Raw genomic sequence first — 23942 nt, forward strand, 5'->3', positions numbered from 1 at the left:
TTAGTAGTAGATAGAAACTGATAAAGCTGGATTTTGTCCTGTGCTCATGCCACAAACTACACGAAGAGCTAGTTAAAAGGGTCCTGCTGTCGCAGCAGGTTCTAAACATAAAGGCAACACTAAAGTAATAACAAAGTAAAACCAAAAACACCGGCACTGAAGGGAACTACCTTGTGTGCGGGTGTACTTCTTGTGAAAGAGCAAAATACAGTCACTCAAAGTGAAATTAGCAAGTGACTGAAGTGGCGTGACCCATTTCCCCATACAGTACGTGGTAGTGTGTGTGCTTTAGTGTGTAGAAGCAAAATGTGAATGATGCAACAACATTCCCGTGGATGAAGAGAGCTGGCTGAAACCCCTTTAATTAAGTGCATTATTCATCTAAGTTTAGTAAAATTAAAAGGTCTAAAAATGGCAATTGCTTGTCTGAGCTGTGTGGAGCTCCTTCCATTCTCCTGCTCCATCCTTGGCCCTCCGGGCCAATCACGTCACCAAGGGTAAATTTCCTCATGTGACCCAATCAATCAATCAATCAATCAGGGATTTGTGAAGCGTGCTACTCACCCCTGAGGGTCTCAAAGAGCTTGGGGGGGCCTGCAGCTCTGATACAGCCAAAGAGCTAGGTCTAGAGGCTCTTCCTGAAAGTGTGCAGCGTGGAGAAACGTCTGATGTTGAGCAGAAGCTCGTTCCGTGATGTAGGAGTAGGCTCTTCCGCCCGCACTGCAGATGTGTGGGGTTTTGGCGCGGTTGGCGGAGTGGTGGTTTCTCTTGAGTGTGTTGAAGGAGACTCTTTTGTTGAGGTATTGGGGTCTGGTGTTGTGGAGGTATTTGTAGGCGTGCGTGAGTGGCTTAAAGGTTACTCTCTTCTCGACGGGGAGCCAGTGGAGGTCTCGTAGGTGGTGGGTGATGTGTTCATGTTGTGGGATGCCAAGGATGAGTCTGGCAGTGGTATTGTGGATGGTCTGACGTTTTCAGAGCAGGGATTTGTTGATTCCAGCATAGAGGGTGTTGCCATAGTCCAGTCTGCTTGTTATGAGTGCATGGGTGACGGTCTTTCTGTATTCTGGGGAGATCCATTTGAAGGTCTTCCAGAGGATGCAGAAGATGTTAAAGTACGTGGAGGAGACTGCCTTGATCTGTCGGATCACAATGAGTAGAGTATGATGCTGAGTTTCTGGGCATGGTCCGTGGGAGGTGGGGGGGTTGCTGAGGGCAGTGGGCCACCAGGTGTTGTCCCATGCTGAGGAGGTGGGTCCGAGGATGAGGACTGTCTTCTCTGAGTTGAGCTTCAGACAGCTGCTGCTCATCCAGGATGCAATGTCTTTCATTCCTTCCTGGAAGCTGAGTCTAGTGGTGTCGGGTTGCTTCGTGAGGCAGAACATGAGCTGGGTGTCGTCGGCGTAGAATACTAAGCTGGGTCCATGCTGTCTGACGATGGTGGCTAGTGGGGCCATTTACATGTTGAACACTTAATCTAGTCCTCTTGTAGTACCTGTGCCTGACAGAACACCTTCTATGAATGGGAAATGTGCTAGGGAAGAGGTGTGGTGCCGCGGCCAGGGTGAGTGACTCCGGAATCTGGGGATCACAGTTCAATACCCGGCGCCGGCGGCAGATTAGCCCAGCACCATGCGACTCTGGGCTTGCTTAATCTTCCCGGTGGCGCCTAGAGACCCTTACGGGTGATTGTTCGCGCTTTACAAATGGGGATTATTATTATTATTAAAGATGCTTTTTCCGTCCTTAGGGGCAATATGAATGCGGTCATGAACCTGCAGATAGATAGGATGACAGGAGCCATGGGAATACTCGGCAGAGAACCATTGGAGCGGTTTATAGCAGCGATGGGCATGGTCGACCTGTTGCGTGCTCATAATCCAATGATTCGAAAATACATGCATACCTCTGCTGCACACAAAATCCACTCCACATTAGTTATATCTTTAAATTTCAAGCACAGGCGGGACAATTCAGGGAGGCTGCACATAAAGCGCAAGGTATTTCTGTCCACTCGCCGGTTGAAGTATTGCTAAAGGGGCCAACAAGAAACACTATATTACCCCTGAGAATAGACACATGGCACTTCAGAAACAAGCAATTTGTGCAAAAATTACAGACACACACTACACAATACTTCCAGGAAAAAGAGGGCTCATTGGAAACGGCTGCCACACTGTGTGAGGCCTACAAGACTGTCATTAGAGGATACACTCCGGTGCAAATTGGCATTCAGAAAAAAGAGCAGAGTAGAGAATCAGAAGAAAGATAAGTAGATTAGAGAAAGAAACGTAGGAAAACGAAATGGATGATGAGTCACTGACGCAGAGACTCAGACTCAAACAGCAGGAGTTAAAAGACTTGGTGGAACAGGAGGTGAGAACTCAGGCTCTAGCCACTCAAAGAAAATCGTATGATGTCGGAGACAAGGACAACAAAATGATTGCATAGTTGGAGAAAAGAGATAGAGATAGAGATAGAAGATGGGTTTTGGAAATACAGACTCAGGGGGGAGGAATTTACTGTACAGGCAAAGAAATAGCACAAGCATTTGCGCAATACTACGAAGAACTCTATACGTCCTCTACAAAGAGAACGATGAAAGACTGTATTGAATTGCTATGGGAGATCAATCTCCCAGTACTAGAGGTGGAAGACAGACAGACACTAGAGCAGGACATTACGGTGGAGTAGATAGCATGCACCATTGAGGACTTACAATTAGGAATGGCAGCCGGTCCAAATGGGCTTCCAGTGAAGCTCTACAAGAGCATAGCAAGTAAGGTTGGGAACGCCCCCTGGATCAATGTATCGCCATGATAGTGGTGGTCCCTAAAAAGGGTAAATCGCTGGTTGAATGGGGGTCATACAGGCCGATATCTCTGTTAAATATTGAGGCGAAGGTGCTGGCAAAGGTACTAGTGGCCGGACTAGGAAGTCATATCAACATTGGTCCACCCGGATCAATCTGGGTTTATGCCACATAGGGGCACACAGTTCAGCCTTCGAAGGCTATATGGGGTACTACACAGGACTACAACAGTACGAAAAAAAGAGGCAGTGCTGCTCTCCTTAGATGCCCATATGGCATTCAATAGCATCGAATGACAATTTATATTCGCCACATTGGATAGACTGGGCTTTGGACCAAACTTCAGTGCATGGGCAAAACTCCTTTACCAAGATCCTCAGGCAAGGGTGAAGGTCAATAGAGAAGTATCTTGTTCATTTCCACTTAGAAAGGGCACGCGACATGGCTGCCCGCTCTCGCCGATGATCTTTTCCCTTGCATTGGAACCATTAGCCACATGGGTCCGAAATGACCCAATAATACAAGGTATACAGGGTGGGGGCAACTTGGAAAATAGAATATCATTGTATGCAGATGATATACTCCTTTATCTGGTCAAACCATATAGGTCAGTGCACAGGGTGCTCCAGATATTCCACTTGTTCGGTACTTACTCAGGGTATACAATAAACTGGAATAAATCCCTCATCTCACCATTGACGGGGACTGTTCCCCAGAGACTGCTAGGTACAACTCAGTTGGTAGTTAAGACAAGGTTCACATACCTGGGTATCCAAATATCCACAAAGGAAGAGGACTTCCTAACAGATAATCTATATCCCCAAATACAGCGGCTGGGGAATGATGTGGAGCATTGAAGGAAACTACCAGTGTCTTTGAAGGGCAGGGCGGTCATTTTTAAAATGATGTAACTACCCAGATTACTATATGTGCCGCAGAATACCTCGTACAAAATACCCAAGAAAGAGTTCTGAGATATAAATAGTGAACTGCAAAAACTCCTATGGGATGGCAGTAGCTGTAGAATTGCTCTCTGTAAGCTCCAGAGTGGAGTATATGAGGGAGGGCTTGCAGTTCCAGATTTATTTGCAAAAACTGCTGGGCCTCACAGTTGTTAGTAGTAAATGACTGGGCATTCGCTGACATGAAGACCCGGCCTTTAGGGCAGATCACTGGGCCATGGGTGAAAGGTGATACCCAGTAGCACTATACAGCAGAAGTAAGGAAAAACAGCTCCCTCTACACACACACAGACGATAGTGCGAGCTTGAAGAGAAGCGTTAAAACACATAGGCTGGTAAGGAAAATTGACGGGGAGAACTCCACTATGGGACAGTGACCAGTTGGCGGAATTGGGATTCCTAAAGGGATTCTTTATAAAATTAGAAATGCTGGGAATTGAAAGATTGGAAGATATATGCAGGGGACAGAGACTGCTCTCCTTTGAGGACCTAAAAAGTGAGTATGGAATGACAGACACAGAAAGATACCGACAAATGCAACTAAGGCATGCCATATGCCAATATCTTACAGAGGGGGAGACTCTCCCTGACTATTCACTGTTAGAAGACAGATTATTGATGGACCCAATGGTTACGCAGGCCACTTCATTAACTTACAAGAAAATAATGTACAATTCGCCGAACCCAGTGGTCCCCCTGAGGGCAGCATGGAAGGTAGAGCTAGGACTTCTGGAGGATGATGACTGGGAGGAGGCAGTGCAGAGCCCACGAGATGTAGATATAAGGGCCTGATTTCGTCTAGTTTAGCTATGTATCCTCCATAGGTCATATGCTTCCAGGACACTGCTACACCAAATGGGGCGTGTTGTGTCCAGATTTTGTGCGAGGAGTTGTGGTGAAATTTGCTCCTTCTTTCACCTCATTTGGGAATGTATATACACCCAAGTCTTTTGGAGGGAGCTCACAAGAGTTATGACTGAAGTCACTGAATTGCAAATCCCAACAGAGCCTGTGTGTTACGGGAGAGGAAAAATGGCCCACGTATACATTAATATGGCTGAAAGTAGCAGCAATTGTGGCTATAAGGAACATAGCCAAAAAATTGGGAGTAAGTTGAATACCAGATCTGCGGAAATGGGAAACTGATTTAGACTGGTGTTCAGGGGCAGAGAAGGTAGTCTATAAGGCCAGAGGATGTCCACAAAAATGGAGTAAAATTTGGGGCAGTTGGAGGGCGTACAGGGGATATTAAAGGGGAGGGGGAGGGGAAAAAGAAGAAATAGGATTGTGCATAACTGTAGACCAGCATGGTCCTGACCCATGTGAGCTGCTTGAGATAGGGGTATATCAAAGCACAAAGAGGTGTCCTCTGGGAATGGTTTGAAAGCCTACTACTCAGCACTTACACACACACCATACCAAACCATATCATGCCTCAATCACTAAACATCCATTAATTGAAGGTTACTGTTCAGACCAAACCCGCAATGTTTTAGCACTAAAAAGTACAAGCTATAGGTCTATCTATTCAATTTATTATTTACTTTAAAAAGACACTTAATGTCCAAAATGCTTTATATAAAATGACAATACTCAATAGAAAACCTTCATACGGCTTCCAATAACATACACAGTGCTAGTTAAAAACCATGTTAAAAAACAAAACACAAGTGTAGAAAACAGGCATTAATCTTTGTCATAAAAGACCTGTTATCGCCCGCACCTGGTATCACTTTGCTTGCCTTCCTTCCTGCCGGCGCAGTTACAGCGCCTCGCCGCTCCCGCTGTCGCGGGAGCCGCTTCGCTTGGTTGGACCGAGGACCTTGGGCGGACCACATCTACCAGGGGGCCTGCTGTTATCGCCCGCACCTGGTATCACTTTGCTTGCCTTCCTTCCTGCCGGCGCAGTTAAAGCGCCTCACAGCTCCCGCGCAGCGGACGCGCGCGGACGCCGCCGGACGAAGCCCGGACAAAGGGCGGACCGTCTGAGGCCGTCAGAGGCAGAAAGAGGCTGGGCTGGGCCACGTCCCTTGGTTTTGCAAGACCTGTGAGTACAGAGCCCGGCTTCGTACCGACTGAACTATGTCTACCCGATCTGGCAAACTGTTAAGGAATGAAGGCCTAAGGGGGCAGAATGCAGCAAGCCCCATTATTGGGACTATGGACCGCTTCATTACCAGGGTGGCGGCGGTGATTGATAAGGAGATTGCCATGTCTGAGCGGCGTCTATCTGAGGTCTACCTCCCCTTAAGTCGTTCATCCTTGGGGGTCGATGCTCAATCATCACTTATAATTGCCAATACCCAGCCCCAGGGCGCTTCTTCGCCTAGTGTTGTTGGTACTTCCTCAACCCCACCCCAGCTGGTTGACATTGAACAAAATATAGGCAGGCTAGAAAGTTTGGCTGCTTCTTTTCCTATAGTCACCATGGAGCCTGACGGTCTTGGTAAATTGATTACATTATCATCCTTCAATACCCCAAGTGAAGTTACTAGTGTTGTGGAGCCTTTATCATCGCCCACTTCGCCCTTGGCATTACCAGTAGGGGAGTTAGCTAGGTCCCCCAATAATTTCCAAACACCCATTATTAGACGGGAGAATAGGCCCTTAAGCAAAAAGGTTCGTAAACGTAAAAGGGGCTGCCCAGTTAGACAGGCCGCCCTTTACCAAAATTTAAGAAAGCCTTTTGGAGTGGGTATGAGAACTACAAGGGCCAAACCTATAGTGAATAAACCAGATATAGCTGGGGATGTTGTGAATTCTCCCGAGGAGCTACACCCTGGTGCAAATAGTGCGAAACCTTTAAAGCTTCCGGACTTAGCAACGGTAGAAAATATTCTTGAGAAGGTCTATAGCCTCTTGAATCCGTTGCTAACTCAAGTTAAAGACCTTGGGGATAGGATTGACAAACTCGAGCAATCGACTCTTGACGGCTTTCACTCACTTAAAGTAGCAGTTAAACAAATAAGTAGAGTGACTGAAGCTAAGAACTTGGTTGCAAATGGAAATGTGCTTTTATCTCAGCAACCCTCTAAGCACCCCTTATGTTGCGAGAAGGGAGCTTCTAATAGCCCATCGACCTCAGCTTCCACATCTATTCAAAGTTCCAAAGCAGTTCTTCAGCAAAAGGGTTCTCTATCCCACATAGAGCCCGATAAAAATAAGCCTAAGCCTAAGTCTCCCCGAAAAAAGCAGCCACAGGTAGTGAGTGGCATAATGGAAATTTCCAAAAAACAAGGGGCATGTTCTAACTTTAGCAGGTTAGCCTTAGAGAAAACGCCTAGGTCCGTCCCCCTTCCTACCACTAGACCAACCCCTCCACGTGTCTCTAGTAAGCAAATACGACAGATTCCCCCAGTAAACCTTCCACCAGACTGTCAACCCTTTGTGGCAGTCATGGTTAATGTGCCACCTTTAAAGGATGGCCAGTTGGAAAATCATCAATCACTTAAGAATAAGTGTATCCACTGGCTAAAAGCAAATAAGCCAATCCCGTTAGGTGTGGATGGCATTATACTGAGTGTCCGTAGAGTGGATTGGGTTGGACAGGGGGAAAAAACACAGGAGGGGGACTGTATAATTGTAAATTTCCAAGATCCAAGAGTGGTACCATCGATTTGTACCCCTATTTCTAATATGGGGGTCCCGGGGATTAAAGTGGTAGACCTTTCCTTCTTTTACCCCAGGCAAATCATTGACTCTACCGGTGGAAGCTTAAGTCTCCCTGTTCTTGACCAGAATAGGGACGGGGTTTCAGGGGACACTAGGGAGAAACATTTGTGGCCAGCGGGACCCATTTGACTGGAAGTTGGGCAGAGAGTAGATCTAGTGGAAACCCTATCACCTAGCAAAAGCAAGTCTACAAGGGGGATAGGTGATCTTATACCCACCATGCATGACCCTTGCTGTCCTCATGTTTTCCCGAGGAGCTCTACAGGCGGGGACATTCCGGCGCCCTGCGTCACTCCAGCTGTGACGGACCTTGCTTTCAAGGTTTTCAGCTGGAATGTCGCGGGGATTGCAGGAAAGCTGTCCCTGCCTGACTTTATTACTCAGGCTGATGAGCACTCTCTGTGCCTCTTTCAAGAGACATGGAGTTGTGTGCCGGTCTACAGGGTGGGTTTTTCCTCTTATTACTCCCCTGCGCATGTCTCGCCCTCAGGGAGGGGGCGCCCAGCCGGTGGCCTCCTTATTTGGGTTGCGGCATCTCTTGATTGCAGAATTATGGAGTTCCCCACAGGTTCGCCTGATATACAAAACATCATCTTAATAGATCAAAGGGGGAGAGTTGTTTTAAACGTTTTTAATGTTTATGCCCGGGGAACCGTGGGCGGGAGAAAGTCTCCTGTAATATCTTTACTCGAGACTTTGTTAAACAACACCCCATATAAGACTCGTATACTGGTTGCAGGCGATATGAATTGTTCGTTTGAGCCCTTGGGCTCGGACGTTTCCCTCGACCAAGAGGAGGAGGACATTAGGTGGGGGATTCCGGCTCTGGAAATCCCACCGATCAAAAGGTGGTCAGAAGTGGCGCTTCAGTTATACTCCCTGTGCCTCGAATTCAATCTAAGGGCTGCTAATGGGAGGACACCCTCGGATAGGCTGGGCGCCCACACGTATAATAGGCCCGGACATACCTCTAGGTTAGACTATCTTTTAGTAGACGTGTGCCTGTGGCCCTATGTAAAGGACATGCAGGTGGTCCCCTCGGTTGAAAGCGACCACAACCTGCTTTCTTTAAGTATGGCCCAGTGGTGGCGCCACTCAAGTAAGGATTTTATAAACCAGGTAGCAGCACCACCTGAGATCTCGGAAGTCTCCCCCTGTGGTAGGCGAATTAAATGGGCCAAACTGGTTTTATCAGAGGGGAAGGTAGAAGAAATACAATCTCACCTAAACCACATGGTATTAAACCTTGGAACATCCTCGGAAGGCGTGGGTAGAGTGAGTGGGCTCTTTGTCTCCCTGATAGAAGCCTTAACTAATGTCTTCACTCTTCACCACAATAAATTGGGTAACAAACTCTCTAAAAAATCCCACGATGGTTGGTATTCTCAACCATGTAGGGTTTTTAAGGCTAAGTTAGTTGAGGCGATCAAAGCAAAGTCCCGTCTTGAGATACAGGAAGCAAGGAAGGCCTACAATAACTCTCTCAAACTAGCCAGGAGGGAGTGGGAAGACAAATATTGGGATGACCTGCTCCAGGCCAGCAAAAGTAGGGACCCAAGGGCATTTTGGCAACTTATAAGTGCACGGAAAAATCCCGATGCACTTATGAGACCCTGTAACATCTCGCCACAAAGCTGGGTAAAGCACTTTGGGTCCTTATACCTCCCTCCAGATGGGGATTGTAATGTGGGGATGGCTCTTTCGCAATTAATTGTACCCCATGCCTACGATCTCTTTACTCCACTAGAACTTGAGGGGGTTATAGGGTGGGTAGCTCCACGCAAGGCTGCGGGTACCGATGGCCTCCCGGGGGACCTCATGAGGGCATACCCAGCGGAATGGGCCCGGGTCATATCAGCGCTACTTAATGACATCATGATGGGAGGGCCAGTACCTGAATCCTGGAAAGGGGCGGTGGTGGTCCCAATTTATAAAAAAGGGTGTAGGGAGGCACCGGGTAATTACCGACCCATAAGTCTGATCGACTCCACCCAAAAGATAGCAGGTAAAGCTATCCTTGGAAGGATTCTCCACTGGGTGGAGGAGAATAAAATTCTTTCAGACTTCCAGGCAGGTTTTCGGGTTGGTATGGGGACAATTGAGCAGGTGTTCAGGCTGGTACTATTGGGGTGGAAGGTGGTGGAACTGGGCAAGGGCAGTCTTTATTTGGCCTTTATAGACCTGAAGACTGCCTTTGACCTAGTCCCCCGAGAAGATCTTTGGAGGGTACTTTACGAGCTGGGCTTACCCCCTTACATCTTGTCACTCCTTATCAGCCTTCACGCCCACACCTTGGCCCAGGTCCGTTGGGGTAAAAACGGTGAACTTACCGAGAAGATTCCAGTCTCTAGGGGCGTAAGGCAGGGCTGTGTCTTGGCGCCAACCCTATTTTCACTATATGTGAATGGGGTGGTAAAACATCTCCAGCAAGAACCGGCCGACGCCCCCTGTCTCGGAGGAGTCCGGATCCCCACCTTGCTATTTGCGGACGACACGCTCCTGATTTCGAAGACCCCTCAAGGCCTCCAGAAATTATTAACACGATTTCAGGAGTTCTGTGCTGCAAGAGGATTAATAATAAATGTGGATAAAACAAAATATCTAGTCCTAAATCCTCCTAAGAAACTGGGCCGCCCACCGACTCTAAACTTGACCCCCCTAGAGAAAGTAGCCGAATTTGACTACCTTGGTATCCGGATCACGGATAGGATGTCCTGGGCTAGTCATATTGACAAAATGGTCCTCAGCCACAGGAGAGTGGGAGGAGCCCTTATGAGGGAGTTCAGGGCCTCTCCAAGGAGATCACTCACCCCAGTAGTCGAAATTTACAAGGCTAAAGTAGTGTCATCAGCCTTGTATGGGGCAGAATTGTGGGGCCACTGTTGTTTGAACGACCTAGAGACAGCGGAGAGCAAGTTATTGAAATCCCTCATCTCCGTCCCCCTGAGTACTCCATCCGTACCTGTCCGGCTGGATATGGGCTGCAAAAATATTAAAGACCAGGCCCAGCTTCGCCCGCTTTTGTTATGGACAAGAATTTGGAGGGGTGAAGAATTAAAATCTTATGCTGATGCCCTGCGGGAAATTATGAGCTTGGGGGGTTGGGCCAAAATAAAGTGGCTAAGAGATACCAAAAAGCTTTTGGAGAATGTCGGTCTAGGAGATTGCTGGTCATTACGTTCAGCCCCTACAAAAGAAGTTGTCAAGGCGCATTATTGGAACTGGTGTGCGGAGCGGTTAAATACAACCTCTAATCACTGTAAGTCGACTGTCGCCTTTTTGCAAATTAAAGACACTGTGGCTTTTGAACCCTACCTGGACTTGATAACTCTCCCTTATGACCGAGCCCTTTATTTCAAATTTAGAGTTGGATGCCTCCCCCTAGGTGCATTGGTATCGAGTTGGTCATCTGTGTCCCGCATTTCTCCCAACTGTGCGTGTTGCCCCAGCAAGGCCGAGACTATTGTACATGTCTTATTTGTTTGCCCGGATTATGCAAGGCCTAGGAGTGTCTGGTTAAAACCCCTTTGCCGCAATATGGGCACACGTAGTTCCCTCGAAGCCCTGCGTATTTTAACTACGGACACTTCCCCCCTTTTAGTGTGTGGAATTGCAAAATTTTTAAAGTGGTCCTGGCTTATTCGTTGCAAGAGATTGTCAGTAGCTGTTTAATTCTTTTTTTTAGATAATTTATTATGGGAAATTTATGCCCTTTTTATCTTCTTATGAATTTCATACTGGCTTCTTGTATTTGTGATTTTTAATGTGCTTATTGTATTTCTTATGTGCTTACAAGATATCTTGCATATCGAATAAAAGCTTATGACTGACTAAAATAAAAGACCATATCCATCTATACAAATTTTTCAGATGCACCCTGATGCACTGCAGTCCAACAGCATCTAGGGTTACATCAGATTGATTGATCAGAGTCACCTTTTAAATTGTGATAACCTGTATATACACTGCGCACTTCAGGGCACGGTAGAGCGGACCTAGCGCTCACGTGACCCGAGCACCGGCTGCCTTCGCCGCTGGACACGCCCCCCGTGAGGCCACGCCCACTTCCCGCCTTACGGCCCCACAAATATGTGTAACTTCAGAACGCGCAGCGGGCGAGCGCAGCGGGCGCGCCGTTGGCGCGCCGAAGGCGCGCCTAAGGCAAGCCCGTCTGCGCCCGTCCGCGACCAGCCGGGACCCGGGGCCACAAAACTTGGCTCTCATGATATCCATAGTGGGACTTACAGCTCGGCGGCCCTACACAGTATAGGTAGGATTGTCACTTCTCAGTGCCCACACACTTTTGCACCGTCAGAACTACCCGCCCGTTGTCCAGGATGCAAGCACTCATTCCGCAAACCCCCGTTAGCCACAACTCAAACGTACCGCATGTACATGTTAAACTGCCGCTCCTTGCCCAAACACAGTACACAGATTGCCATGCTGCTTGAAGAACATAAGCCTGACGCGGTATTTCTGACAGAAACGTGGCTCACTGTCCACTCTGAACCAGACGTAGTTCAAGCCTTACCCGTAGGATATTATATCCTTAGAGCAGTTAGACCGTTAGGGAGAGGCGGAGGTCTGGCGATCATTCTGAGGAGCCAGTACCGATGTCATACCACAGCAGAGACTACTATTCCTGAATGTGAGAGCATAGCCTTCTGTATAGAGTTTAACGCCAACAACACCTTTTCTGGTACCTTGATATGCCGCCCCCCGGAACCTCTAAAAGAGTTTCATAGGTCTCTTCCTGAGACCATAGCGGGAAGAATTCTCTCTGCCGCCAACTACACGATCTTAGGAGACCTTAATCTCCATTTTAACTCCCCCTCAGACCACATTGCTCAGGACTTACTAGATGATCTGGAAGCCCTCCAACTGTCCCAACTGGTTGCTGCCCCGACCCATGAAAAAGGAAATTTACTCGACCCCATATTTAGTAACTGTCCGGACTTAATTGCCGATCAACCCATCCCTCTCCCATGGTCGGACCATTTTTTGGTCCCTTTTACCTGGGTCAAACACAAAACCCCCCAGCTCCCTCCTCAAGTTTCCTCTAGGAGGAACTGGTCCAAACTTCCTTTGGAGTCCTGGCAGCTCAAACTAGACTCCACCCTCCCTTCACCTGGCCCAGATCCTAATGTGGCCAACTCCCACTACGAAAACTGGATCACTCATTCGTTAGACTCGATCCTCCCGATTCGCAAATCCGCGTCTAATAGATTACAGAAATCTGCCCCCTGGTTTTCTGACTCTCTAAAACAACTAAAACGCCTCTGCAGGCAACGAGAGCGAGCCTGGCGCTTAGATTTCCTCCCAGACAAAAAGGCCTCTTATAAAGAGGCGATCAAAGTCTATAAAGAAGGGATCAAAACGGCCCAGGCAACTTATTATTCTGAGAGAATTTTAGAAGCTGAATCTAAACCTAAGGAAATTTTCCAGATCATAAAACACTGTTCCATCGCCAATACGGCATCCCCATCCAACAAAACCAAGGATCAATGCAACGAGCTTGCGGATTTTTTTCATAATAAAGTCACAAAAATTTACTCCACCTTCCCCACCTCAGACATAACTCTGGATATACTTCACTCTTCCCCCCCTAAAGCACCTCGGCATCCAGATCAGCCTTCCCTTGAGCATTTTGCTCCTCTGGACCTTGACACTCTAAGCAAGGTGGCACGCCAAGTAAAATCTGGCTCCCCCCGTGATCCCGCCCCTCCAGAAATTCTATTGCAGGCAAGCCCAGCCACTCTGCCTGTCATCCGGGATCTTTTAAACACTTCTATTTCCGCGTGCTCAGTCCCCACAGTGTGGAAGCAGGCCATGGTACGGGCGCTGCTGAAGAAGCCCAGCCTGGACCCAAACGACTATTCCAACTACCGTCCCATTTCACTTCTCCCTTGGACCAGCAAGGTGTTAGAGAAGCATATAAACGCGCAGCTAGTCCAGTTTCTGGAGTGTCGTGAATAAAATATTACGCTCTCAGAATTTCAGTATATAAATAAGATCATGCATAAAGCAAGAGGCTGAGTCTGTGGTATCAGGTTCATAAAGGGCTTTATTCCAATAACTCGAGTCAAAGGGAGAATATTACCATCACCACAAAGGATCTGGAAGGGACTCAAAAGTATTCTCAAAACATTATTCACAGAGTACAGTATATATATATTTCTCAATTGTACGTAAGCAAAAGAGCAAGAGAGAATGAGATAAGAGCATGTGGGCGTGTAAGTAGGCGTGAAGGTGGGCGTCCATGTGGGCGTCCACTTGATGATAATAGGTAATTTGTCATAGGTGGGTGGATACCTGGAGGGGGTTGCGTGATCAGCTGGAACTTTACCGGAACTTTGCCTTACTTGTGCTCAACTCGAGCATGACGTGTAACTGACGTGGGGAGGGTTGCTATGCAACCGGACAAGTCTGGAAGTGAGGCCTTCAGTGAGTGAGGCCTTCAGTGTCAGAACGACCAGCACATCTTGTATTATCTGATATCCGATGTCTGGAGCAGGGACTGATTTGTGACATAGGTTGCTCATCACCAAGAGCCGATGTGGCATCTATTTCTTCATTTACTTCATTTACTGCAGAGGCCTTACATGGGGGCTATGGGCTTTTTACTGACGTGAGCTTTGCAATCTCACAAAGAGAGACAGTAAGGCTGGGCTCCCTCCTTGCAGATGGGTCGCGTTCATTCCTCCTTCACCAGGCAGGAATGCGGCTCTGTAGGAGTAAGCAGATAACCGTGCTCAATACTGTCTCAGTACCTTGTGACAGGGCCCCTTTGGCTGAGGCCCAAGTGTGTAAGGCCAAGGATACGCAGCTGCAGCTTTCTGAACGTCTGAGGCCTGAAACCTCTGTACGGGTCTATCTGAGCCACAAACACGGGTTTGCATGTGGTGCAGGAAAACATGATGCAAAACGTGTAGGCCTTAATACAGATTTGTCGTTTCTCTCATGGGGAACTGAATGATGACAGGCCACGTTATAGCATAAGTAACATGATAGGAAAGGCCATGGAGGGGAAATGCATAGGTTACATGTATGTGCACATAAGCGTTGGGGGGGCACATGGGGACACATAGGCCTCATAGATTTTTATTTTCCTCATTCCCTCCTTGTACCCTAGTGAACCCCCTATGTAACGTCTATTTTCATGAGACAGTCGATCTGTTCTTGCAGCATTATTTTTCCATTTTCAATGCTTTGTAAATGGGGATGTGGAACACATGCAGTAGCACACAGGCCACAAATGGCCGGGCCACACTGCAGACATAGGCAACAACTGGATATCATTAATAGTATCAACCCACAGACGGTCAACACTTTCCATCCCCAAGCCGATATTAATCCCCAGAGCCAACCGGACCATGTCCACGTGCCTGGGTCTTGATGTATGTTTTGGGCAATCTTGTGGAGCCTTGTTATTGCTTTGTATACAGATGGTGCCTTATTAGGAATGAAAGAAATGATATGTAGCACGTCCCACCCCAGTCTAAGGGCAGTTGCACATAGGCTGTCTGGCCACAAATAAAGTAGGTGTGTCGTGATGCTCTGAAATAGGACTTTCCTTTGTCTTTGAATACTATTATAGTATCACACTCACTGTGCCCCAAATGTACTGAGCCTTCTTTTCTGACACACAAGTTCCCTTGTACTGGCAGAACAGTAATTGAAGGCGGACCTGACATGTGTTGGGGCTTTACGTTCAACACTATAAAATCGAGGGTCGCATTTCCTTGCAGATACTCTTCATTTTCTAGATCTGTACCTTTCATTTGGGGAAGTCCCTCTTCATCTGGGAAACATGCTTTGTTCATGACTTTATTCAAGTTACCCCATACCCACTCGCCCCTACACTCCTTGTCTTGACATTCTTTGGCATCACCGTTGATGGATGTCATTAAGGCAAACCATGCTCCGCAAGAACCATTATGGGAGAACGGAAAAGGAAAAAGAGGCAACACTCCCTTTACCTTCTGATACGGGGGAAATCGGCCACAGACCCAGCAGTCTGTAGCATTGCTAACCTGATGTGAATGGTGCAGCATCTGAATAAAGGTATTGCTGCGTAAGGCAAGTCAATATGATAACTCATGGGATGGCAGATCACTAAATGTGTGCTTTATGGTATCATTAGTGGAGGAGTATAAGAGTGAGGCAATAGGAGGAAAAATAGCATGTAGTATTAAGCGGATACATATTATCGTGATGCACAGAAGAGATAGAAAAATCACAGTCACTATACATCTACCACGTAATATTTTACAGTATTTGCTTCTTATCTTGCTCTTTTTTTTTTAATGTTATTGTCCAAGATCTTATGCAAGCCAGAATACATGTTCAACCGCTTCACCACCTAGTGGACTTAATTGATCAAACGGGTTCTGACTTTTTAGATCTAAGTTTAACTCCTGCTGGGGAGTCTCCTCTAGAAAAGGGGGCTCAAAGTCCAAGCAGTCAGTGTTCTTTTGGAAAGTACAGTTATTCCCAAAGTAACGTTTGCAATGATGTATCCATCCTTTCCGTCCCTCGACTTTAACGGCGGTCCTTGTCGTTAGCAACACCAATTTCGGCGTCTTCCACCTCGGCTCAAGAGGGCTTGATCTATCAAAGTTCCGGATCAGCGATGGAGTGTCCCTTGACCTGGGTGTTGTCAGGGAAGGCGGCAGCAACCTGCGAACAACAAGAGAGTAGTGCAGACATCAAGGAAGCCAGGTAATCTGTCAGCATGTTACTATCAACATCAGTAATCTTTTAGGCATTGGAGTGCCCCACATATTTGGTGGTCTACCAAAGATCACTTCATAGGGAGCTAAGCCTGTTCTAGAATGAGCTACCATTCGCATGTAAAAGAGGGCAACCGGTAGGGCTACCATCCAATCTACACCTTTGTCTGCGCAAATCTTTGCTAGTCTAATTTTCAATGTCTGATTATGTCTTTCTACAAGGCCTGCTGCTTCAGGATGTCGCACACAATGGAATTTCCAGGTATACCCTAACAGAAGGGACACCTGCTTCATTAATACCAGGACATATTTGTAACCTCTACATCTGTTTATTTGGATATAATCCATTTGGAGCACTTCAAAAGGGTGGTCAGGTGGATGGAATCCACCTTGTTCCATCGGAATGCCTTTACCTGGATTGAATTGGCAACAGATCATACATGTTCTGACCTTTTGTTTCGCTGCTGCACGCAGGTGCTTGTTGAACCATATGTTCTGTAAGCTATCTATCATTGCTTTCTCTCCTAAGTGTGCAGGACTATGTGCGGTATTTATAATCACTTGTACCATCGAATCAGGAAGAAACCATGTGGATTTGCCCTTATTCATCCAACCCTGATCAGTCAGTACCCCTCCTTGTTCCGACCATTTATTTAATTCGTCCATAGTAGCATGTGTCTGTATGTCTTGTACATCCTTGGAAGGATCCCTAACTGTCATGGCGTTGGACACTGATTGAACCTGTAACTTTGTCATGTCTAGTGGGGTCTGAGCTGTCTGTTTAGCAGTTCGGTCTGCCAGATCATTGCCTTGGGAAATGGTATCTGTGGCTCTAGTATGTGCTTTACATTTTAGGATAGCTATGGCTGTTGGTAAATGTATTGCTTCCAGTAGGGCTTGAATAAGGGGGCCATGCTGTATCTTGGCCCCATGAGAGGTCAAGAAACCTCTTTCTCGCCACAGAATCTGTGTAAATGTTTACTCTCAGGTGCTTAGCTCTTATGCACGCTTGTGTCAGGGCGATGAGCTCTGCTGCTTGTGCTGACAATATGTCTATTCTTTTAGTCTCTATTATTACAGTATCAGTAGTCACTGCATATGCTGCCACTAATTCTCCCGCCCCTGTCCTCATGCATGAGCCGTCAACTTATAGTGTTAGGTCGGGGTCTGGGAGTGCAACGTCTGTCAAGTCTTGTCTTGGTTTAGTCACGGTATGTATTACTTCAACACAGTCGTGTGGTGAAACGCTTTCTGTACTGGAGGGCAAAAGGGTAGCGGGATTCAGTATGTTGCATCGTCTGATCTCTATGTGTTGTTGAAATAACGTTAGCTCATAGCCTGTCAGTCTAGCTACAGTCAGGTGTTGTGTTTGTGTCCGGTTCAAGAGAACCTCTACTGCGTGTGGTACTTGTACTGTCAGAGGGTGGCCCAGCACTATCGAGTCACTTTGTCTTATGGCTAAGGCCGTTGCTGCAACTGATTTTAGGCACGCAGGCAAAGCCTGTGCTACTGGGTCTAATGTACTAGAAAAATAAGCACAGGGCTTGTGTTTTCCTGCATGATCTTGTGTTAGGACAGATAGTGCTGTTCCATCCCGCTTTGTCACAAAAAGCATAAACGATTTGTTGTAATCAGGGTTTGCTAAAACTGGTGCTTGACATAAAGCTCTCTTTAATTCTTCAAATGCCACAGTGTGTTCTTGTGTCCAAGAGAGGACTTTAGTAGAAGCTGCCTCCTGTGTCGTCAACTGTATTAGGGGCTTGGCTATGTAAGCATACTGGGGAATCCACTGCCTGCAATATGAAGTGAGGCCAATGAATGCACGTACCTCCTTTTGTGTCTTGGGCTGTGAAAAACCAGAAATCAATTGAATACGTTCCGGTGCCCACAACTAATTCCCCTGAAAGATCACAATAAAACATGAGAAAAAGGGGAAAGCACCATACCTATTTCCTCGGCTTAATTTCTAAGGGGGCTAATTTCTAAGGGGCTTAATTTCTTAAGGGGCTAGCGGGAAGCGAACCTCCTCAGGGGCCAGCAGAAAGCCAATATTCTCCTCCTTCCCCCCTTTTTGACAGGAGGAAATCTGAAACAGATTTCACTGCTGTCAAACACTATCAAACCCTGTGTCTTGTCAACACTATTAATCCCTGTGTGTAGCTACTGGGCGTAAGCAAAATTATAGGAGATGCACAGCGCAGTTGAAATTCAAGAGAAATCCCTCCAGCAAATGTACAAACTTCATTGTGTGAGCTCATAGGCTGGCCAAATGACATCTCATATGCAAATGTCCCTATTATGTGAACCCACACCAACCTGAAGTCAATATTAATGCTAGGAGGCCCTAATAGGAATGCTAAATTACCTAAATATTCGGAAAACCAAGTTTAAGAACAGTTGTTAATGTTGATAATTAATAATTTATCTGCTAAAGAAATCAGTCATTTTGCAATAATTTCCACCTATACAATAAATAGCCTAATTTAAAAACAAGTCAACTTTTGGGGCCACCACTTACAAGAATGAGCTTACTAAAGCAAACTTTAAAAAGGAAATCCTGTCAGATATTTTCTCATTACCCTAAATACCGAGCCTCATTTGTCACTCTGGGGTGGCAGTCCTTATTTAAAACAGGCCTTTCAAGAGCTAAGATGCGAGTGTACAGATCATAATTGTTCCTTAATGTCCAATCTGGAAACATATGACCGAGGCTGCCTGTCTATAAGAGAAAGGCAGTTATGTGAAAAATATTTTAGTCTTGCATAACTTTTTCTTCTTTTATTCATCTCCAATACCAATTAGACATACACTGATAACGTGTTGTCTGCTATTTTGACAGCATGATAAAGGTAATATCATGTCTGTGAAATTTAGTAATTGTGAACAAGTTCCAGCCAAGCGCAGCGCAGCGCAAAGATTTACGTCGTCACGACCATCTCTGTAACGCCCAGGAGAACTTGTATTAATGCTAAACATACTGGTCAATACAACACAAAAACAAAACATATATAAAATACATATGCCAAGCCATCAGTATACCAAGCACAGAAAGACTCCACAAGATTGCCCAAAACATACATCAAGACCCAGGCACGTGGACATGGTCCGGTTGGCTCTGGGGATTAATATCGGCTTGGGGATGGAAAGTGTTGACCGTCTGTGGGTTGATACTATTAATGATATTCAGTTGTTGCCTATGTCTGCAGTGTGGCCCGGCCATTTGTGGCCTGTGTGCTACTGCATGTGTTCCACATCCCCATTTACAAAGCATTGAAAATGGAAAAATAATGCTGCAAGAACAGATCGACTGTCTCATGAAAATAGACGTTACATAGGGGGTTCACTAGGGTACAAGGAGGGAATGAGGAAAATAAAAATCTATGAGGCCTATGTGTCCCCATGTGCCCCCCCCAACGCTTATGTGCACATACATGTAACCTATGCATTTCCCCTCCATGGCCTTTCCTATCATGTTACTTATGCTATAACGTGGCCTGTCATCATTCAGTTCCCCATGAGAGAAACGACAAATCTGTATTAAGGCCTACACGTTTTGCATCATGTTTTCCTGCACCACATGCAAACCCGTGTTTGTGGCTCAGATAGACCCGTACAGAGGTTTCAGGCCTCAGACGTTCAGAAAGCTGCAGCTGCGTATCCTTGGCCTTACACACTTGGGCCTCAGCCAAAGGGGCCCTGTCACAAGGTACCGAGACAGTATTGAGCACGGTTATCTGCTTACTCCTACAGAGCCGCATTCCTGCCTGGTGAAGGAGGAATGAACGCGACCCATCTGCAAGGAGGGAGCCCAGCCTTACTGTCTCTCTTTGTGAGATTGCAAAGCTCACGTCAGTAAAAAGCCCATAGCCCCCAAAGTATTCTCAATATTCTCAAAACATTATTCACAGAGTACAGTATATATATATTTCTCAATTGTACGTAAGCAAAAGAGCAAGAGAGAATGAGATAAGAGCATGTGGGCGTGTAAGTAGGCGTGAAGGTGGGCGTCCACTTGATGATAATAGGTAATTTGTCATAGGTGGGTGGATACCTGGAGGGGGTTGCGTGATCAGCTGGAACTTTACTGGAACTTTGCCTTACTTGTGCTCAACTCGAGCATGACGTGTAACTGACGTGGGGAGGGTTGCTATGCAACCGGACAAGTCTGGAAGTGAGGCCTTCAGTGAGTGAGGCCTTCAGTGTCCGAACGACCAGCACATCTTGTATTATCTGATATCCGATGTCTGGAGCAGGGACTGATTTGTGACATAGGTTGCTCATCCCCAAGAGCCGATGTGGCATCTATTTCTTCATTTACTTCATTTACTGCAGAGGCCTTACATGGGGGCTATGGGCTTTTTACTGACGTGAGCTTTGCAATCTCACAAAGAGAGACAGTAAGGCTGTGCTCCCTCCTTGCAGATGGGTCGCGTTCATTCCTCCTTCACCAGGCAGGAATGCGGCTCTGTAGGAGTAAGCAGATAACCGTGCTCAATACTGTCTCGGTACCTTGTGACAGGGCCCCTTTGGCTGAGGCCCAAGTGTGTAAGGCCAAGGATACGCAGCTGCAGCTTTCTGAACGTCTGAGGCCTGAAACCTCTGTACGGGTCTATCTGAGCCACAAACACGGGTTTGCATGTGGTGCAGGAAAACATGATGCAAAACGTGTAGGCCTTAATACAGATTTGTCGTTTCTCTCATGGGGAACTGAATGATGACAGGCCACGTTATAGCATAAGTAACATGATAGGAAAGGCCATGGAGGGGAAATGCATAGGTTACATGTATGTGCACATAAGCGTTGGGGGGGGCACATGGGGACACATAGGCCTCATAGATTTTTATTTTCCTCAGGAGGACCACTCCCTACTACACACATCCCAGACAGGCTTTAGACCAAAGCATGGGACCGAAACCGCCTTGCTAGCCGTCACCGAAGAAACTCGAAGGATACTGGACCAGGGAGGATCAGTGGCAGTGATCCTCCTTGATCTAAGTGCTGCCTTCGATACGGTCAGCTATACCACTCTGCTTGACCGTCTCCATAACATCGGAGTTTCAGGTGACGCTTTAAGGTGGCTCGATTCCTTTTTGTCTGGGAGGTCGTTTCAGATCTTCGCGGAGAGATGGTGTCCTCAAGTAAACCTCTGAGCTGCGGAGTACCACAGGGCTCTTCTCTGAGCCCTGTATTGTTCAACATATACATGAGGCCGCTGGCGGGTGTTGTCGAACCATATGGCATTAAAATTGTGTCATATGCCGACGACACCCAGCTTGTGGTCTCGTTGGCCACGAAGAACAATAGGCATTCCGCAGCCGACCTCCTGAACTGCCTGGTGGACGTCAAGGGATGGATGACCAACTCCTCCCTAAAACTAAACGGTGATAAGACGGAGCTTCTGCTCCTAGGCCCTACCTCTCCCATATCCTTCACTTCTCTGTGGCCCAGCGTTCTGGGATCCCCTCCCACCCCCAAGGACAGTGTCAAAAGCCTGGGGGTGTGGCTGGATAATAAACTCTCCTTCTCTACTCAGGCCATAAAACTGTCTTCCACCTGCTTTGGCCTACTTAAGATCATGAGGAAGGTTCTCCCGCTACTCCCCTTAGAGGCCAAAAAGGTGGCGGTACAAGGCCTCATCCAGTCCCGTCTGGATTCGAACAATGCCTTATATGTAGGGGCACCGGAGATAACCCTCCGAAAACTGCAGGTCGTTCAAAATTGTGCAGCCCGCACATTGCTAGAAATCCCGCGCACTCACTCAGCCAGACCTGCTCTGAAAACCCTTCACTGGCTGCCAGTGAGGCAGAGAGTTACCTTCAAGGCATTGTGCTTGGCGCACCACGCCTTCTGGAAAACAGCCCCAGCCATCAACTCCGACCTTATCATTCCTTATCAACCTAACAGGAGCCTTCGGTCGACGGAGGCGTTCCTTGCTGTTGTTCCCAGAGTGAAGCGAGCCAGGTCGGGGGGCAGGCTGTTCTCCTTGAACACCGCTAAACTCTGGAATGCCCTCCCAATCTCACTCCGATCCAACCCTGACCTCCTCTCATTTCGCAAAAATTTAAAGACCCTATTGTTTGCCAAATTCGACTCCTCCTAGATTGCCTCTAGTTCACTCCCTGCTTCTATTCAGCGCTTGGACGCTTTCGGGCAGCAATCGCGCTTAACAAATACTGTAACAATACAATACAATTGATGGATTGTTGGTGATTAAGCGTCGACGCGTTTCGATGGTTTACTCTGGTTGGACCATCCTTATCAAGACAGTGAATTGATATACTCTCGATTAATCAATGTATTCCTATACTCCTTTAATTTGTGGAGATTGCTTGGGAGATTGTTCCATTGATCCAATTCGCAATTTCAAAGACCAGGGACAGATTCGCACCTTCTTTCTATATTATTGCGGCTTACTGAAAACTTCTCGTACTCCGAAGCAATGATAGAATCGTCATTGAGATCTCAAGGCCATAGATCACTTGCTACTACGATCCCATCAATAAGTTCTACTCCTGATTTTGGAAACGAGCGCTATTAGTTTCAAGCACGTATCGCATAGTGTGTAGTAAGTTAATTCAGCACAGTGTTGTTTTCAAAACATTGGCGGCGTTCCTTCATGTCCTTTTCCTTCTTATGTCTGATGGGGGTATGCCTGAGAAGTAAGGAAATACAGTATTGATGTATGTCTAGTCTTTGTTTTGTATGTGCAAAAATGTCCTGAGCTGCTGTTTAATAAAAAGAGGGTTTTTAAAAAAAAAATAAAAAAAATGCTTTTTCCAACAGAGATATCCCATCCTAGGGAAAGATGGGTCTACAAATAAGCAATTACCAGGCACAGTCCAACAAAAATGGGTTTATAAGGTGTGGCCACAAACTGAAATATGCACACTTTTTATAATCCACTTCATCTAAATTCAGATAGAATATCTCACATTCTAAAACGAGTATAGGGGTAATACCAGATATCCAGAGTAAAGAAATACTATTTCTTAAGATGTCATAACACCAGATAGCCAGACGAAAGAACTAGAAGGATTTTCCCATACTAATTTTATTGCGTCTTCTTTTGCATGAATTGACCATTTTAATGGATCTGTTTCTGTCAGTAGGAGCAGAGGCAGCATGTTTCTTTTCATTTCTGGACATTGCATGATCACGTTCATGGCATAAAACATAAACAATATAAACTAATACTTAGGTCCAGTTTTCTCATAAGTCGGCATCCATTATTATAATCATATGATCAGTGACAACATAGAGCAGCGATGAACAAAACAATTATTGGCATTTTTCAACGGGCAATTCCAATACCAATAATCACTTTGGTTGTTCCCACGTTCCTAGTTTTGTGGTTGCATTGATAGGCAATGTCTGAAAGTGGGATTCAATTCAGAATGAGACCGTAGGGCGAAAGAGCTGGCAAAAGTAGAGAGGAGATTTGCAAACCAAACCAGTGATGTAAGGGTGTGAAATAAGGAGGATGATTCAAGTGTGGTGGCATTATTTCTTGTCATATTAGGGAGACTGAATTACCCTACTCTTTAGGGCACTTAATTGCAGTAAAAATGTGCAGTAATCCCAAGTCGCCTGAAGATTCATTCAGCTGAAACTTACTCTCTGGGACCAATTTCTTCTTCTTGTAGTATTTAATCTCTCCGCTTCAATACCATTCCTAATGTAGAGGTTCACTTTTTATTTCGGCACATTTCTTCAACATACCGATCAGGCCCTCTCCTGTATGGAAATTCAGCCATAAAACTGAAATT

General features: G+C 46.4%; 1 protein-coding gene across 3 annotated transcripts in view; it reads left to right on the plus strand.

Annotated features, from left to right (window-relative positions):
- PPFIA2 (PPFI scaffold protein A2) overlaps positions 1-23942 on the plus strand; it is a 1995062-nt gene that overhangs the window by 1554733 nt on the left and 416387 nt on the right. The gene's annotated exons all lie outside the window — the stretch shown is intronic.

The sequence above is a fragment of the Triturus cristatus genome, chromosome 4_1 (genome assembly GCF_964204655.1).
Source record: "Triturus cristatus chromosome 4_1, aTriCri1.1, whole genome shotgun sequence".
Taxonomy (NCBI): domain Eukaryota; kingdom Metazoa; phylum Chordata; class Amphibia; order Caudata; family Salamandridae; genus Triturus; species Triturus cristatus.